This window comes from Stegodyphus dumicola, chromosome 6 (genome assembly GCF_044657685.1).
Source record: "Stegodyphus dumicola isolate Sdum_Otavi_A_Nest chromosome 6, ASM4465768v1".
NCBI lineage: Eukaryota > Metazoa > Arthropoda > Arachnida > Araneae > Eresidae > Stegodyphus > Stegodyphus dumicola.
The window spans coordinates 62394284-62414237 of NC_140773.1; the positions used below are offsets into that span (position 1 = coordinate 62394284).

At 31.4% G+C, this 19954-nt stretch overlaps 1 long non-coding RNA gene across 1 annotated transcript; it reads right to left on the reverse strand.

Annotated features, from left to right (window-relative positions):
* Positions 1–28: 28 nt before the first annotated feature.
* On the reverse strand, positions 29–12158 carry LOC146996762 (uncharacterized). The gene is made up of 2 exons (XR_015041650.1): positions 12026–12158; positions 29–709 (listed from the first exon to the last, which is right to left on the reverse strand). It is a non-coding gene; the product is annotated as an uncharacterized LOC146996762 (long non-coding RNA).
* Between the last annotated feature and the right edge of the window lie 7796 nt (positions 12159–19954).

Consider the following 19954-nt stretch of genomic DNA (forward strand, 5'->3'; position numbering starts at 1 on the left):
GAGGTATTTTGTTCACAAATGGGAAAAGACAACTCGATCTTCATGAACTGTTGGCGATTAGAGATTCCTAGAGCAGGAGATGAAAGTTTAAACTACACTGTTTTATTGACTAAACTTTTAGAATATGAAAACTGGTAAATATAAAGTTCACACAGTTGTCGACGACCCCACGGAAGTTAGCAAAGTTCACGAATAGTTCACATCATAATTTGTACAGTTCTTCTAATCAATCATCTCCGGGATCAAACTAGAAATTCACAAACGTTGGCCGGATACTATAGCACAATTGGAGAGCTACAACTCCTAACATTCCTTGAAGGCTTCACAAAGACACAAGCACACGATGATCCGTCTTGTGGGCCCCTAAGCCAACACGTCCTAACAGAAGAACTCTTCTGTTAAGAGCTGTTGGCTAAACTCGTCAGCTTTGCTTCTAAGGGGGGGAGGGCATGTCTACTCCTGTTTACAGCCAGGGTTCGTCTGTCTCACTTTGCGTTGCGCTGTTAAGCCCAGTTCACACCAGCGCTTTCGGCGGAAAGCGTAGATCAATTAGAAGCGAACTCGGAGGCGGCATTTTCCGGACGACTCGAGACCACGTGAGTTGACTTAACTTCAACATTTCGCCACTTGCACATCAGTTTCAGGAATCTCCTTTCAAATGTACAGTTTATACCACGGTTTTTAATTGATTGCACTTTCAAAAATTATTCTTGAAGGAAAAAAAAGTCAAATGGACTAGTCTTAATAAAAATTTCAGATAATAATTAAAAATGTAATGTAAAAAGAATAAATAGCTTTATAAATTGTTTAAAGAAAATTCTCAAGTTTATTAGCAGTAATAAACCTTAATAATCAACCATAAATAATATATGATTGATAATTTTTACAGAATAATCTAAAGCAATAGATTGTTGCGAGAAAATAGTGATGGATTTTGAAATATCAGATTTTGATTTTTTCTGTAAGTCTACCTACATCAATTTAAGGTTGCTCTTGTTATCTAGTGGATAAAAACAAAAACGTTGGCTTCTGGAGTTAAAGATTTTGGATTCAAGCGTCACCAGGGGCGGTGTTGTAATGGTATTTAAAAAAAAAAAAAAAAAAATTTACAGAAAAGTTCATCGCTAGTTTCAGAGTAGACCAGATGCTTCTTCAATTTCCTGAAGGTGAAGTGTGAAAACCATAGTTTCCCACAAGGCACCTTAGTGCGGAGGTAACACTGTGATATTGTTGTGAAGTCACACTGCGACATTTATGTAACGACCCATTGCGACTTTAATATAACACCATAGAGTGACATGCAACATAATAAAATGTCATGAATGTAATGTCGCTAAAGATGTAAATGGATGTCGCACAACTCTGGATTACTATCTTAAATAATTAGCGTGAACTCCTATTTTAGAGAACAGGTAACTACTACAATGTTTTAATGATCTAGTAAGAAATTATACTCTTCAAGGTATTAAAATACTTCAGTAATATTCGAAATTTTTAAATTGTTGAAAATATTCAATATAATCATTTGAAATTTTCTCATCGTACTAAAGTTGTATCTCACACTATTAAGATTATATAACTGCAATCCATTTACGTTTATTACATATCTGTATAAACGATATATTTTAAATATTTTTAAAAAATTCTATTTGACTTGGAATATTTTTTTAATTGTTTAGCTTTTAACATTGTTTTCTCTTCTCCATTTCTCTCTTCCTTAATTGCTTTTCTTTCAGAAAAAGAGCTAATTTATTTTGATAACTGGATGAAAGAAAAATCGTTTTAGTACTATATTTATAGGACATTTACCTATTTGAATATTTTGTTACATAAAGAAATGCTTCGTTTTGAATTGAAAGCTCTTGTAAATCAACACAATCATAGCTTAGTTTTCAAATTAGCGATTTGCTGCTTATCTGTAATACTGAACGAAAAGTCATGAGTACACAAATAAGTAGATCGAAAACGTGGTTCTGGAAACTAAATTACAGAAAATATATGTTAGCTAAACAAAACGGGCATTCTCTTTCGTATTAGGGTAAAAATATCGTATAATTTGTTTCATTTGATGATTAATGTGAATCACTTGTTTTAAATATTTCTGCATTTCCTAAACGCATTTTTATGTTCTCTTAACAATTAGAGATTAGATTTAATACAGTATTACACAGTTTATTATGCAAAAGCATAACAAATTTGCATGAATTAATAATTCCAGTTCATAAAACAATCCTTTTTAACAAAGTTGAATTACGGAAAATCTGTATAGCTCACTTCTGAGAATGCACATTATACTAATAGGGGAACCGGAAAGTAATGTCACTTTCTTACATTAAATTCAAACGAATAAATTTGTAACAAGTTTTTATTTTTAATCAATAATATAATCATCCTCGTTATCAGCAACCTTTTGCCATCTAGTAATAACGACTTCAATCCCAGACCGATAAAAATCAATTGGTTTTTAATAAAATATCTCGAGATGGCATTTTGGACATCATCCAAATTTTCAAATTTTTTGTCACTAAGAAAATGTTGTAGGGATCGGAATAAATGGAATCCGAGGGTGCGATATCGGAGAATATGGTGGGTGAGGCAGTACCTCCCACCCCAATTCATTATATTTTTCTAGTGTTCGTCTTGCACCGTGCGGTCTTGCATTGTCGTGTTGCAGAATGACGCCTTTTCCGTTGACAATCGCGAGATATTTTTCGATTAAAGATTGGTTCATTAGATCCAATTGTTCACAATAAAGGTCTACATTAACAGTTTTTCCAGGTTTCAGCAATTCAAAATAAACAATTCCGCGAATATTCAATCAAACACCCAAAAGCGCCTTTTCGGGATGTAAACCCTTTGTAACCCCTATTAAGACTGCCTTTTGAGTTTTGGATTATCATATAGGACTTTTTTTTTTTTTTTTTTTTTTTTTTTTTGGTTGTCTCTACTAATCAAAACGATCAAAAAATGGTTCTGTATGGTGCCGTTGAAGCAATACGTTGCATGTGATGGATAGGTTGGCTTTGTTCTTTTCGGACAGATTATGGGAAACTCAAACACCTGCTTTGCTTATTTTTCCATTCTACTTTAAATGTTCTTGGATGGTCGACCAAGGTTGGTTAAGAGTATTTGACATGGATTTGCTTCCACTTCTGGTCTTAGCATGTTATTGTCGACATGCGCAGAAACGACATTACTTTCCCGATCCCCCCTATTATATTTTCATTGCATTGCTTAAATATTGTTAGTAGCTCATACGGTAAACTGAATGAAACTCGGCTATTTATAAGTAAACTTCACCAGTTCCTTTATTTAATCAACACATATGGGGAGTAAACACTTACTGTATACTGACTTGAATGATTGCATTAATAATTAATATATAAATGGAAGAGAAATTTAAAAATTATTATTAAGAATAAAGCGATTATCGCCAAGAAAAATACTAGAGATGCATGAACTTTATAGAAGCGCTGAAAAAATCAGTGATGATTCTATGATTGCTAGCCACAAATTTCTGCAAACATGGAATGAAATCTGAACCAAGTTTTAACTTAAGCATTTGGAATTATTTCAATATGATTTTACAGAGCAAAGTTAAGGATTTGGAAAGTATGGTTTAAGGTAAAGAAGAGATAACATGAAATATACGCATTCTTTTGCTATTCTTCTCGTTTAACATAAACATGATTTTTTCGATTTGATTTAAATAAGATGAAGATATTATATTTTACAATGTATACTTTTAAAATGTTGTTAATTAAACCTAGATGAATCTGTACAACACACAGCCATACCGTTTTTGAGTGAATCAGGGATGGAGGACTTGCTAGGAATGGAACCCAAATATTGCGTAATATTGCATAAATAAGGAATTGGAAGGTAATAAAAATATTTAGGAGAAGCAGTTATAAGATTAGTTTCAGTAAAATCTGATGGCAAGGCTCTGATGCTCTACTTTCTTTCAAAGACTTCTTTTCCCATTAAATAATACTGGACTTTCTTTAAAGTTTTCATTTGATTTCCTTTATTAAAGTCTGAGATTTCAAACTGTAAAGTGTCAAAAATGCATCAATACATATTTTAGTACTGATTTTATTGCTTTAGTTCTAGAAGAGAATTAAAGAAACATTTTCCTTAGTGTACTTCTAATTGAAAAAAAAAAAAATAGATTATATTATTTCTTTAATATAAAAATAGTTTTTTTATTTACTTTTGGCGCAGTAAGTATGAAAACACGTTTGTGCCTTTCATTTTAGAAGCTAAGCAATTAAAACTGAATTTCAGTTATTTACTTTATTTCAAATGAAAATTGACTGTTTTTATAAAAATAAAAGTAATTACACTACTTAATTTTGTAGGAATAAATTTACAACTTTTGTTAAAATTAAAAAATAATGAAAATATGTAACTCCTTCTTTTACATTAAAAGAAATATTTGTTAGTCCTATAAAAGGCAGCGCAATTATACGGAGTTAAAATTCCGTATAATTGAAACTCCGTATAAACAGATCCTTCGATTGACTCTTCAGAAATTGGCTTTCTGCTATAAACAAATTTCCGAATAAATTTATTTATTTCTTTAATGTGGCAAAGAACTGATGTTTGTCCCAATAAGAAGAATTCCACGAAGTTATATTTTACCTTAAAATCAGTTTTCCTTCTCCTCATTGGTGGAAAAGACTTCACTTTAATGAATCAATGTTTTATAATATGCAAATTTCCAAGTTATCACAGTGAGATTTTTAAATTCTGCTGTGAAAGATTCCTTTCTTATTTTTTCCAAGCTGTTTAAATATGATTGCAGAAATTAATTTCTTTTCATTGTCTATTTCTGCAAGTGATGCATTAAAGCAAAACTAGATGTGATAAGGATAGATAATTAAATTAGAGGGTTAGATGTAATTTTTAAATCTCTAATAACAAAGTAAAGTACCTTGTTTGCAGAAGTGAAATACATTAATCTATAATAATAAAAGCAAGTGTAATGTGTCTGTCTGTCTGTCTGACCGAGCTCTCCAGCCAAATCTATCGCACGCAGGGACCTGGAATTTTTTATACGGAAGCACAAAGGGGCTGGCCACCAGACCTCGAAGCCCGATTTTCGATTTTTGAATTAGAAAAATTTAAAAAAAATTATTTATAATTAATTAATCACGGTTTTTTTGACTCACTGATATTATTATTTGTTTTCAAATAACGTTCGATTGTAACAATTGATTTCTTTATTCTAGCGTTAGTTTGCTGTTTTGATGATACATTAAATCGATTAATTACAATTCATTTCTTTTTTGTAGCTTGTGGGGGGGGGAAGAGAGAGAGACAGTCTACATGTCCTACACTACTATTCCTGCGCTATTCACTTATCTGCATTTTCTAAATGCACGGGCAACGCCGGGCGGGTACACCTAGTTTAAAATAAAATTATACTTTCGAATAAAGTTTATCGGTGTGGCTTAAATATATATTTCGATTTGTAGTAATTTTCATAAAATTTTAAAGTTTTCTGCAAAAGGTAATTTCTCTTAAAATACAGTTTGAAATTCAATTTCTTTATAAAATGAAGTAACTTGTACTTAGGGAGACAATTTAATATTAGTTTACACTCTTTTGTCACAAGTGAGATTTTAACTTCGTTCATATATAAGTAACGATGAAATGTAATTTCCTTATTTTTATATTGTTATCGTTTAAATAATTTATGTATCTATTTGAAAAATTAATACGATAATTATATTCGGTAAAAGTTTACAATTGGGTGCCCCTTGTTTTTTGGCGATTCTTTTTTGACGCCAAGATCGGCGCCAGGAAGACACAATTTTAAGATGGCCGCTACACAGAACCAAAATAAAAAGTCAAATAATTGCATAAACTCTGTGTCCATGTATACATCGATCTATTTTCACTTGAAAAAAAATCCCAGAATTGCACAAACTAGGCATTGCGCACTGTTTAAATTTGTCCATGTACACATCAATCTATTTTTATTTTAAAAAAATCAGGAAGCTAAAGCAAAGTTACACTATCATGGTAACCAGAAATAAGATTTCATCGCCAAAATTTTACAAAACATTGTCGCTAATCGAAGAGGCACCCAATTCTACACTAGAGCCTTATATTCTCTTAATCTCTCAAGTAAAAAATTCTTTTGCATAATCGGTTTTCATGTTTTTCTTAATATATAAAGCGAATACGAGCTAGTTCCCCTTAAAAAGTTCTCCACAAAGGCATTCCTTCTCTTATGTAGGCAGCCCTTGTGTGTTTTGCCATATTCAAAATAACCTAACCTCAACTAAGAAATATTTTTCTCTAACTAAATCTCTTAATAAGGAAATTGGGTTACTTTAACAATACAGCTTAAATATATAATATGTAAAAAATAATTTATTCATAGAAAGTTTATTGAACCATTTAACAATGGGTCGGAAGAGCAAGGTCAGCGCGCAAGAATACCTCCCGTTACAGAAAAATTACGTGAGCAAGGTCAGGGTGGGGAAGACTGAGAAATTTCTTGCGGTCACATTAAACATTTGCTGTGACATCTGTGCGACATTCACATCCATATCACAATGTGACATTTCTGCGACATTGTACCAGGGTCACATATGTAATGGGAAGAAAATGTTACATTGAGATGTCACTGCAACGTTAAGTGTTCTGCTATTTGGGAACGCTTATCGTGAATAGACGCAAAATGCCAAAACCATGTTAGTCGTCCTTCTGGGCAAAATGCCACTTATTAAAAAAAAAAAAAAAAAAAAAAAAAAAATCTGAAATGTTTCAGATTTTAAATTACGTCCAAAGGGGCGTTTTTTTAACGTTTTGAGTGTTACCTTTATTTATTAAATATCATGTTCTTTGCACTTAAACCATAAAATTCAGTTCAAGAGCAATATCGCAAAATAATGTTAAATTAAGCATATCTTTAGAATTTCCGATATACACAGTCTCGCGAGCTGGAGATAAAAGTATTTTTTTTCTATATAACGTTGCCATTTCTCGCTTTTAAAGCATTGAGTTTGTAAATCAAAAATTCGTTAAAGTTTTACAAAATATAAAATCTATAATAAAACAAATTCCAAATTTGGGATTTCAGATGCCCATATTCGCAGTAGGATTTCGTCATTCAAAATTCGATGGCTCTATGTACCATTGTTTTATCACAATGCGAGAAATAGACAATCATTTATGCAGATTTTTCATTATTTAGTTTCTTCAAATATAATGCAGGACTCTAACATTTTGTGGCAACAGTTTGAAAAGTGAACCGACGTTTATGAGTCCGACGCAAAATCGCAAAACGAAAACAATAGTCCTTCAGGGACAAAGACCCTTTGGACTAAAAATACAGGCAAAACACACTAGCGAGATAAATTTTAATTTTTTTTTTTTTTTTTTTTTTTTTTTTTCAAACTGAATTTTAATAAACAGTTGTCGTTAAATATTTTATAAATTTGCTGTATTATTTTTAAATATTTACCTCGTGAACTTAAAGGAAAAGGATTTCAAGAATTTTCATAATTAGCTTCTTTGTATGAACTTTTAGCAGCTATATTCTTTTGTCTTTACTTTAACTGTTATCCTTCCCAACATTACTTCCTGACCAGTAACGAAGTTACGACACTAAGTATGCGTGGTGGGGAACGAAGAGACAGTGGTATTACCAATTTAAATCTCGAAACCTGACGGGCAATTTTACGTGTCTACTGGAACAGGTGTTGGCTGAAAGATTTTTCCTGTTATCCATAGTTTGAGGAAGCTTTGCGCTTGAATGTTTATTAGTTTCGTTGTCCAGAATAACTTTGTCAGGTACAGTATCAGTAGTTAGAATGCATGCGGGCTTTAGTCTGCCAATAGAAATATTAACTATTTTGCCTTTAATAAGCACAGAAAAATATTTCTCATTATTATCAGATACTTGAAACGTTCCCGCATATGTTGGTTCGAGTGGCTTTTTTACCTGGTCTGTTCTAACAAAAACATGAGAGCATGACTTTAAACACTTGTGGACAAAAATTGTCTGCTTGGTAGCACTCCGTCTGTAGATCGGTTTTAATTTATCCATGTAGTTTATCAGTTTAGTCAGAAAGGTATCAGAGTCCACTTTGGTACTGGGTGGATCAAAGAATCCACCAGGTAGTTCAATGTTTGTTCCATATACCGTTTGGGCAATCGAGTAATTTGGGTCACATCGTAGGGCAGATCTGAGACCCAGGAGGACTGTTGGTAGTGTTATAATTCACTACGCTTTATTATGCGCTTAAATAGCAATCTTCAACGTTCTATGATGCCTCTCAATTTCTCCATTGCATTGGGGAGGATATGCTGTAGTGTGAAGGACTTTAACACTACATATTATAGCCAAACAACTGGATTCAAATTGTGTTTCTTGATCCGTACTAATTTTACATGGAACGCCAAATCTGCATATCCAGTCCTCATAAAAAGCTTTGCTTACCACTTCTGCCGTGATGTATGGTAATGGGATGAATTCCATCCACCCAGTAAATCGGTCGATACAGGTTAAACAATATATGCTCCCATTTGAAGAGGGTAATGGGGCAATGAGGTCAATATGCACCGCACTAAAACGAGTCTCTGGTTCTTGACATTCCGCAGACTAAGGTTTGCTGTGTCTAGTAACTTTACATTTTTGGCATCTGATACATGCTTTATTGAAAAAACAAATATTTAATTTGTTTTTTCATTACATGGCCATACAAAACTAGCAGTCATCTCTTGAAGATTTAATGCCAGGGTGTGGGAAACCATGAATGATAGAAAAGTTTTCTCCTGAAACTAGGTGGAATATAACGCCGAATATTCTTTTGGGAAGTATCACACTGTAAAATCTTTGAAGATGAAACTACTGACTGGCTGAATTTAAGTGTTGAGTCACTTTCCATTTGATTTTTAAATTCTTTGTTCTATGGCAATTTGTTCGTAATCAGTAACAGAGATACAGTATAGAGTGTCCACAACCACGTTGCCTTGTCCACTAATATGACGGATATCTGTGATGAACTGAGTAATCTACTGTAATTGGCGCAATAAAATCGGGTATGCCTTCTCAATTTTTTGTTTAAAGGCGAAAGTGATCCGTTATAATCACAAATTCCAGCAAATACTTGAAATGTTTCACTGAATTATACATACCCAAGAGTTCACGATCGTAGGTGCTGTAAGATTTCTGAACGTCATTTAGTTTCATGGTGTTAAAAAATTCTCACCAAATTTGTTATCTCAAGAAACTATTTATTACTCGGAAATAACTATCTATATCTCTTGAGTTATTTATGACTGTGCAATAATTAAAGAATTCCTTTACTCATGCTCTAAAATGATGAAAAACAAAAGTTACACTAACTTTCTAAAAAAAAAACAAAAAGAACATAGTATATTGCCATTATCTGAAACATAAACTGTTACAAAACATAGATAATAATAATATGAATAGATAATGAATCAAAAAAACCTAGAGATTAAAGAAAACGATTACATCTGCTTGAAGCTCGTGCAATAGTACTCAGAAGCTGCAGTTAGAAAAATATATTAGAGTCAAAATATTGTTCATCCTCCCACCTTGCAATATGAAATTCGGGATTGAGTATTGCAAAATAATAAAAAATTAAACATTGTTCTCATAAGTCCAATTAATGAGGAACTCTAATTGTCCTTCCTGATTTGGTTATCGTGGGCGATTTTAAATGGGTATGGATTATTCTATTTGTTTTTACAGGTACATCATCAATTGGAGTTTGCTTTACCGAAATATTTTCGCATCGTTGACTTCCGAAGAATTTCGATGGAAGTTCCTCAGCAGTCGAGAATTCCAAAGGATAAAGATTTTGTACAGCTCTTATGACTTCTCCATTTTTCACTTTAATTCTGGCTCGTCGACTTTCACCGTCGGTACCTGGAAATAAGTGTATGATTTTACCAAGCGGCCAATTTAATCTCCTTTTGTCATCGCTTCTAATTAAGACAATGTCTCCTTCTTTTAATTTACAACTTCTAGCGAATTTTTTGCTTGTTGTTTTCAAAGTTCCCAGATATTCCTGGCGAAATCTTTTCTGAAAACCTGGTTAACATTTTGGATATAACGCAATCTACGTTTATAAAAGTTAGAATTGAAGTCATGTTTCACAATTGGCACTGAATAGTTTTGTAGTTCTCGTAAAAAATTTCCAGGTGTTATGGAAGTGAGACTGGAATCAGTCGATACAACTTTTAATGTATATGTGTGGATGTGTGTGTGTGGCTTACTAGCGGCTGAGCGGTAAAGTCGTTGAACTCTGGCAGGTCGATCCGGGGTTCGAATCCCGGTGAACGGGATGGCTGTATGGGCGTTTTCGTGGTTTTCCCCACGTGTAACGTGAGTAAGAGTCAGTTTTGCTTAGAAAGTTCTCCGCTAGGCACCCTTACCCTTAGGCAAATAGCCGTCGAATGCTTTGCTATAATCAAACAAACCAGACCAAACAATAGATATATAAATAAGTAGCTTAAAAAACTGCTATATTTTATGTATACTTATAAAGTAGTATTTAAATATATATAATGATTAAAAGAAAGGAAAAGTCGAATCTTAACTGATTGCATATAATGTTATCCCTATAAATGCCCTAACATTTAATTTCTCACTTAAAAGTCGTAACCCAAAAGGAGAACAAGTAAAATTAAACTTCAGATATGTATAATACAAAAAAATACAAAATATGAAAATAAATTATATGTTTACGAAACCTAACTAACCATTTATATTGATATTACGTAAACATACGTATGGTAATGAACATTGTATAATAAAGATATTTTTCTTTGATATTCTATACCTTAATCAGAAGTCAAACAACAAAACTTGCTTGACTTCTGATTTAGTATTTATTCGGCGTGTTATTGTGTCTTAATTATTTTATACCTTGTTCTATATTTTGTTCCGTTTATATATACCTATACATAGATATATATAATTTAAGGATTTCATATTAACTACTACATATAAAACCCAAAAATGCACCAATAATGTATTTTTAGGTATTATTTAACTTCATTCTGAAGAATTTTTTGAAGTCTAGTTTGCGTTATTTTATTCATAAGTCTCAAATAAAAAAAATTATTGTTTATATGTCATTAGAAAATTAACCAAAAAGCAGCGACCACAATGTAATTGAAAAACACTCCTTTAGACGTGAAAAGGTTGAAGGCCATTTGAATGAAGACTATTTTTTCAGATACTCAGCTACTTCGCATACATGTAACATAGCATTCGAAATGAAAAACTCAATATTTACTACAAATTCATTCATGTAACAAATATCTGTCTTTCTACCCCTATGGCTTTAAAAAAAGATGTTATTTGCCTTACAGTTTATCGTTCAATAATAAATTTTTATTGTACAAAATTCCATTCATTAGAAAAATTCAATTTGTATTTTCCTCTGTATAAAACTGAATGTACAGAGATTACATGTTTAAACGGCCCCCCACATTTTCTCAAGACCCCGAGCAAGATTATCCCCTCCTCGTCAGCTCTCCCTCTGAAAAAAGGGATGGTAGATTTACGACCTGACCGCATATGAGGTGATTTCCTCTGTCCCTTCTTTTAGGGTGGGTGACCAAGTGTTCTTTCGGAGTAGGGGAACGTTACACCATCATTACTTAATATATTCCTGTTTGGCTGTGATTTATTTTCTATAAAAGAATTGACGCAAACTATAGCTTTATCAAATTTGAGTTTATAATCTTTTACAGATTCAAATTCATCAGAATAACTTTTACCATTATCGTTTGCACTTAAGGCAAGTTCTAAAATTTCGTTATCAAGAGTCATTAAACTAGCACTAATGCGTTCTAAAGTAGCTAATTTAATCTTAACATCACTTATTTTAATATTTTCATCATCAAACAGAGACATTAAACTTTTATATGTCTTAGTAAACGATGTTCGTAACGGAGATCGCTTCTTAACAAGGTGCTACTTTGCAAACCAAAACTCAATTAATTATTTCTTATATAAAGTACTCACCTCTTACATTTAATCACGTACTAAGGGTCACCAAATTTTAGGTACGACAGTAAATGCACACCATTTTGTCCATTCATCAACTTATTTCTACCTAAATAATCTCTTAAAAATTTAAACCAAACATGTTTATTCTACCAACTTAATAGCATTTTACAGCTGTTGCCACTCCAGCAAAACTAAAAGGAAATATTACACTGGTTGAATGTAGATGAAAAATGCTATCGAAATCGAAATCGAATCAATGGCTAGGCGGCAATTAGTAGCCACCGCTACTTTAACCGTCTCTGTTGGTAAATTGCCCTAAGGCGTTGGTACTTAAGTTTTTAATTAAGGCGATTTACGCCGCGCCAACTAGGCGAAACTTGTCAAATTTTGTGAAATGTAGGTGAAGTGGAGGGAGATGATTGGCAGGAGCCTGTCACGTGGGTGGTCACCCACCCAAGTTCAGACTCGGAGCAAAGCAGCTTACGCGTGCAATGAGAAATACTGGATGTATTAATAATTATCAAGTTTTGGAACAGGTTATCCAGATTGGAATAATTAAACTAATATCGCGATCTAAATGAAGACAAATGGCACAACTAAGTGCAACAGATTAGCTAAACAAAATATTCAAATTCATCCTTGCTGTAAAACCATGGAGGTAGGAAAGGGAGGAGGGGCCATTCCGCGCTAGAAGTGAAGCACTGCTTTGAAGCTTGGGTCACCAGGCGGGGTGTTCTTTGTTTACATTCAGAAGCTCGCTTGACAAGATTCTGATAGTATTTTGACACACGAGAGTTCCATAGAAATCGAAAAAGGGACACTCTCGCATGAAAGAAACATTCATAGTGTGATGGATAATAGCAATTTGTATAGTTTACTGACATTTACACAAAAATCACATCTTGGTTATTTTTTGATAACTAACAACAGCGATTTTGATTATGAATTTTTTTTATAAAATTCTAAGCTGTTGCACTACAAAAATATAGATTTTAAGAAAATTGCTAAAAGAGATCTGCCAAAATTTATTTTCTAGAAGATTTGAAAAGTTTGAAACTTGATGGCTAAATGTAAATATAAAATTATGTATGTTAAAATGTTTGTAATTAGGCACATAGGTCAGATTAAGTTTTTATTAAATAGAGTAACGCATGCAAGGGCTATCTGCCTAAAGAGAGAGATGCCATCGTGGAGGAATTTTGAAGAAAAACTGACCTTTGAGTGGGTATTAAAAATAATACTTATAATTTTCATTAAAATTATATTCATATATATTTTTTATGTAAAACTTTCGGGTGTATGCTAAATTAGTGTAAATTACTTTACACGAAAAATATAGTGAATGCACAGAAATTAAAGATTTGCACATGCCGGAAATGATAAATAGGAAATATGTACAGGTATTTATGCATGTGCTTGCAAAAAGCATGTATCTGCCTTTGACAAAATACTTAAATATTCATTAAATTATTTATAAATGTATTTGAAATGAAGAATTTATTCACTTATAAACAAGTGTGAAAGTACTGTGAAGAAATCTAATGATTAAATGTATCTAATTTATAATGATTATAAATGTTATCTAAATATATAATAACCTTAATATTGAATTGTAAACATAAATTGAAATCCTGTTGACAAATACGTTATAAAACTATTTAAGCAAGAATTGTTCGTATTGGAAAGCAATCTGTTAAAAGGTATTGTAAAGCAAATGCTATGAGATGCGCACTTAAGAACGTAATAAAGAGTTTTGGAATATGTATTGTTGAAATGAAGGGTAAAAAAAAATCTGATAAGTATAATTAAAAGAATTATTCCCTTTACATTTTATAATAACTCAGTTACAAGTTTTAAATAATACTTTAAAAAAAAACTTATTTTATTCCCTTTCAGAAATGTTCAGAGAAAGTCAAGTACTATTTAAAGTATTTCGCTAATTCCTAATAATTCTCTAATTTAAAATGAACCGAATAGAGCATTAATTATAAATTGATTTACATTTTTCGATTTTAAAAGAAGCCAAAAAATCATGTCATATTTAAGAAAGTATTTTAGGAAGAAGCTCTATAAATAGAAAAGAAATAATGCATAATTTTAATATTAATAATACAATAAACTTTGATCTTAATTTTTGTACCTTAACCGAATAAAATCGAATTACCTTAATTTTTTTTTCTAATGTAATTAACGAAAACTTGTGAAAATATTTCATTCAAATTAAACCATTCTGAGAAAACTGTCCTGTGAAAAGTATAGCATTTAATTCCGTTCAGAATGAAATGTTGTTTAAAAATATGTTGTTTTCACATACTTAGGACTCTGAAGTGCTGTAGAAAAAGAAAATATATACATTTATATGTATATTTGCGACGTAATTACAAAATATTTACACCCGAACGCGTCAAATCCCATAGAACTCAATGGTAAATGACCCAATGTTTTGGTCACCACGTAGGGATCGCCGGTGCTTCAGAGCAGGGTACGGAGAAACTTGTTTAGGGCGACTCCTTCTTACTTCCTACCTCCATGTGTAAAACACGGACAGTGGTAGTCACGTGGGGAACAATGCTATACTTAACAGTGGCAATAAATATCTGAAGAATTTTTGAAAACAGTGTATTAATTTTTTAATAAAAATTGAAGTATACAATTATAAAGTAAAAGAAAAATATGTACTTACATTTTTTATAAGTATTTTACCTGTCGTATATTCATAAGTACCAGAAAAAAAAAAAAAAAAAAAAAAAAATCTTCATCTGTGATCCACATCTCTCGCACTTCATTGAAGAAGCAATTAGCGAGGTTTCCTCCGAAAATTTAAAATAAATTTCCTCTGACCCTTGTAACAATAAATAAATTTTTGATTAGGAAAGTCAGGTTCGCCAAAATAAGGTGTCAAACGGCAATTTTTTTATTTCCATACCAATAATTCTTGGTAATTACCAATAGCAACATTCATCTTCCAAACGGACACATCCATTCGCTTTAAAATCTGAGGAATTCGAAGAGATGAAAAATAAAATTTTAAAATGGCGCGGTAATGCACAAATATTCAGTAACCAATCAGAGAACTGATTACATTAAGCATAGAATTAAAATTATTTAAATAATCATTCATAATAAAATCAAATTTTAAAAAATGCAAAATTAAATTGTATTTTAATATTTAACAGCCATAAATAATGTTTAAAACATTAGATTAAACTTATAGATATTAAAACCAATTACTTTAAAAATAATGTGACGTCATTCGTTACATCATTCACAACATAAAATTCCATAAAAAATCATAAACAATAAAATTTTTATTTAAAATAAAAATGAAAAATTAAATTGATTTTTAAAATTTAGAAGTCATACATAATATTTAAAACACGGAATTTATGCATAATAAAACGCATTAGTTTTTAAATAAAATGACAACCAAGTATCGGTTACCATAAATAACTTGTCCAGCAATGGGTTTACCATAAGTCGTATCGCTCGCCAAAAAAAATCGCCAAAATCCGTGCAACCGTCTACCAAAGTAGCACCTTAATCTTGCATTTAAAAAAAAAAAAACGATGTTGTTATGCATGATTATTTAAATAATTTTAATTCTATGCGTGATGTAATCAGCTCCCTGATTGGTTACTAAATATTTGTGCTTTACCGCGCCATTTTAAAATTTTATTATTCATCTCTTCGAATTTCTTACATTTCATAGGGAACGGATATGTCTCATTCAAAGATTATGTTGTTATTGTTAAGTACCAAGAATTATTGGTATCGGAATCAAAATTTGTTCTTTGAGACCTTATATTGGCTAACCTTGTTTTCCTAATCAAAGATTTATTTATAAATTGTTACAAGGTTCAGAGGAAATTTATTTTGAATTTTTGAAGGAAATCTCGCTAATTGCTCCTTCAATGAAGTGCAAGAAATGTGGATTACAGATGAAGATCGTTAAAAGAGCCGATTCTGAAGACGGCCGTATATGGTATTGTGGTTCACGGTGGAAAAAATAACCGCTGTAACGGTAAAAAAATTAGACATTCCTCCTTTTTCACCGGAAGTAAACTTCTAATTTCTGTCATTTTAGCTCTAGTATACGAAGAATTCCTATTTACTTATTTTAAAGTATTTGAATTTAAGTAATACTTTAATTCTTTTAAATGTTGGTATGATGGTTTTTAATTCAATATTCAGTTTAAGAAATATTTTAATATAGTTAAACGTTGGCGCAATGTTTTTATAGCGGTGTTTTTATTCTATTTCATTGCTATATGAAAGTAATAATTTAACCTTACTTTAGTATTTTATACTCGTAGTAAATGTACTTATTTACATTTGCTTGCCATCTTAAAAAACAACGTTTTCCACAAAAAATTAATCCATTATTTTTAACAATATTTATTTTTTTAAAAGTTTCGAATACTTTACTATGGGCAAAATACGTAAAAACAGTGTTTTTCAAGATGGCTGACGATTGTTAAAACCGCGCCAACAACTGCACCAAAGTAAATCGCCAAAAATCCGTCTACCAAAGTACCAGCTTTAAAAGATAACTACTGGGAGATATTGCAATATTGTACGTATATCTGAGGAAATTTAAGAACTTTGTTTTATTTGTTGTGATAATAATAAATTTTATTCACTTTTCATCGAACTTGTGCATTCAGTTTACTACGAACCCGTAGGCACGCAACAATATTATTATTATGTAAGGTCATATTCTGGCGTTAAAGAAAGCATGCGATTGTATTTGACGTCATTGTACGTCGAACATTTTTTCGTTAACGTCAGCATTTTAAATAACTAGCTACTGCTGGCAACTTTTTTGATTCGGTTTGCGATGATTGACATGATATGTTATTGGCACGTTGATTCTTTTATTGATATTAAGAAAGAGCTGTTATATTACATTAAATCATGACGTCATAAGTGATCTGAAATGCTTTCGTCCCTTGGCAAAAAAAAAAAAAAAAAAAAGTTTACGAATTGCTTGTTTTTTTGGAAAGAATAAACTGATCTGATTCATACTGAAATGTTTTTATGCATTTCTTTTCAGGTGTACATAGAAATTACAAATTTTGCTTCGGCGACAGTTAGCAAACATTACATTAAATTAATAGTTCATTTTATCTTCAATTTTTAATGCATTTTAATAATTTTATTTAAAAGTATTTCATTTCTTTTATTAGACATTTTCTTTTTGAGCACAGTTTAAACTTTTATAGGTATTTAATGTATTTTAGTTGAATGATTATTTTAGTCCAGTGCTATTTGTTTTTCAGATTATTAAAATGTCAGAACGCAAAAGAGGCATTATGGGAGAGGCATGAAGAAGTCAAAGAGTTAAAGTACAAAGGTTACGGCGAGTTACAGAAAATGAAGAAGAACCCACTAGAAGACTGAGCAGGCAAGCACATTGACAAAGAAGATTTTCGTGCTCAAGAACTGACGAAGAGATGACTAGAAGACCCGCCAAGCAAGCACAATGACAAAAAAACTTACGTACTCAAGAAACTCAACAGTCAAGCACAACGACAAGAAAATTTGGTGCTAAAAAAAAAGAGGAAGAAATGACTAAAAGACTCAACAGGTAAGAATATCGTCAAGAAAACTTACGCGCTCAAGAAACTGAAGGAGAAATCAATAGAAGAATCAGCAGATAAGCAGAAATCCAAGAAACGTTGCGTGCTTAAAGAACTGAAGCAGAAACGAGTAGGAGGCTAAGCAGACAAGTAGGAAATTAAGAAAATTTGCGTGCTCAAGAAAATAAAACAGAAACGAGTAGGAGGCTCATCAGACACGTGAAAAGTCAACAGAATTCATTAATGTTAGTACTTTAAATATTAACTTCGAAATGATGACGCATGGGACTTATTTTCCTCGTGATGATCAAAGATTCAGAGTTTGATAGAAGTACACAGAGTAGCAGTTTTATAGTCACAGATTTTCTGTACGACAGCATTGGTACAACCCTATTTTGTATAGCCCAGAGCTTTTAAACTGTGGGTCGCCAAAAATAACAGTTTTGATATTTCTTTAACTTTAACTAACTTTTTTAATAATTTTACAATTACCAAATAATTTTATACAATGTATCTGAAAATAGATAAAGATAAGGCAATACAGTCAAAGAAAAAACGAAAACGTTTTGACGCATTCTTTTTATAATATAAACGTTCCTTTTACTTGCTTTGCACGTGATGCTGTCATTTCGTCTGTTACTTAATTAAAATTTTCACATTTTTCTGCGTCTTAAAATTAGAAATTAAAGTTAATGACCTAAAACTATTAATAGTATATTACAGTACAAGTGAAAAAATTGAAAGTTTCACTCAAAAGTGTGTCGGATTTGCGCAATGCTTATGGGGGTCCCAGAAAATTTTCGTAAATATTATAGGGTCCTGGGGTAGCGAAAAAATTCTCAGTGATAAAAAGGGATAGCGAATGAAAAACGTTTAAGAAACCCTGATATAGCCGAAAGGGCAAATAAAGCTGAAACATTTCATATTTAAATATTTTTATACATTTTCTTTTCAGATGTACTTATAAATTTTGCTTTGACCGCAGCCCGCTCATCTGGCGGGCTTGCCATCTCGTAAATAACAGTTTCTGAGCTGAGGAGTGGAAAGCAGTGCTGAGATACCATTTGAAGATATTTTTTTTAAATTCTAAAGCAATAAATTGATTTATTACTGAAAAATTTATTTAAAATAAAGCAATGTTTTTATGAATTTGCCATTTGTGTTATGTTGTTGTGAATAATTTTAAAATAAATCAGTGATCGGTATAAAGAAATTAAATGAAATGAAAGATAACAAATTTCATTTATTTCAAAATTTTGGTTGCAGACATTTTTAACACATCCTTTTCTCGCTAGAAAAACAAATAATATTATAACAGATAAAACTGACAGAAAACAAAAATTAAGTTATATAGAAAATACACACCGCACGTGTTAGATTTAAATCCTACCTACAAAAATAAAAACTTCCGCATTTAAATACATTCTTACACATTTAGCAATTTACAGCAACACACATATACAAATATTTTAGTGTAGTATATAATTAAACGATGTTAATTAAAACGTGCTAAGTAAAAAAATTAAAATTTAATTTTACTTAGCTGATTTTACAGACATAAAAGTGATTTTCCATAGGAAAAATATCGCACAACACACATTACATTGTAATGCGTATTTTAATAGAAGTAGCATTAAAAGTAACAATGACATATGTATATATATATATATTTTCCAACACAAGAACATAAAAGGTAGAAATAAAAAAATTTCAAAAAGTATTTAAAAACATAAATACTAAAAATATGCAAAAATCCGGAACAGTGCAACTAAGAAAAGCATATCACATTTCCCGAAAATTATAAAACATTGATAATATGTGCAAAGGTGTAAAACAGGCTGCTAGTTGCCTCGACGCACAATAACAAACACATTTTGACAGCAATTTAAAATATATACACAAAATTTCTGCACTGTTTTTCAATCACAGTAGAAAGCACTGATTATGATTAATGAAAAGTGATGCAAGTATGAATACGCTTGAGTTTTTTTTTTTTTTTTTTTTTCATTGATTCCTAAGATGTAAATTTATGAAACTGAACCAGCCAAGTTTATTTTATTTACGATAATTATTTAAATATGGTCTTCTTCCTTCGTCACTCATCTTATTCCAGGAGATATAAATTAAGAGCTATTTGAGAAGACATAGTTCTTGGTTACAACAACACAAGAAATAATCAGAGGCTAGTAAAAATGATTTGAATTTGTAACTGCAATTTTCAAAGTACACTAGTGTCGGCCACAGAGGTGACTCAGAAGCAATCTGAAAAACTGTTGAATGCTCCGCTTCGTAAGGTATTTATGTTAATTATTAATTTTTTATTTGATACCACAGGAACAACAGTGTAAAATCTGTATGACAACAG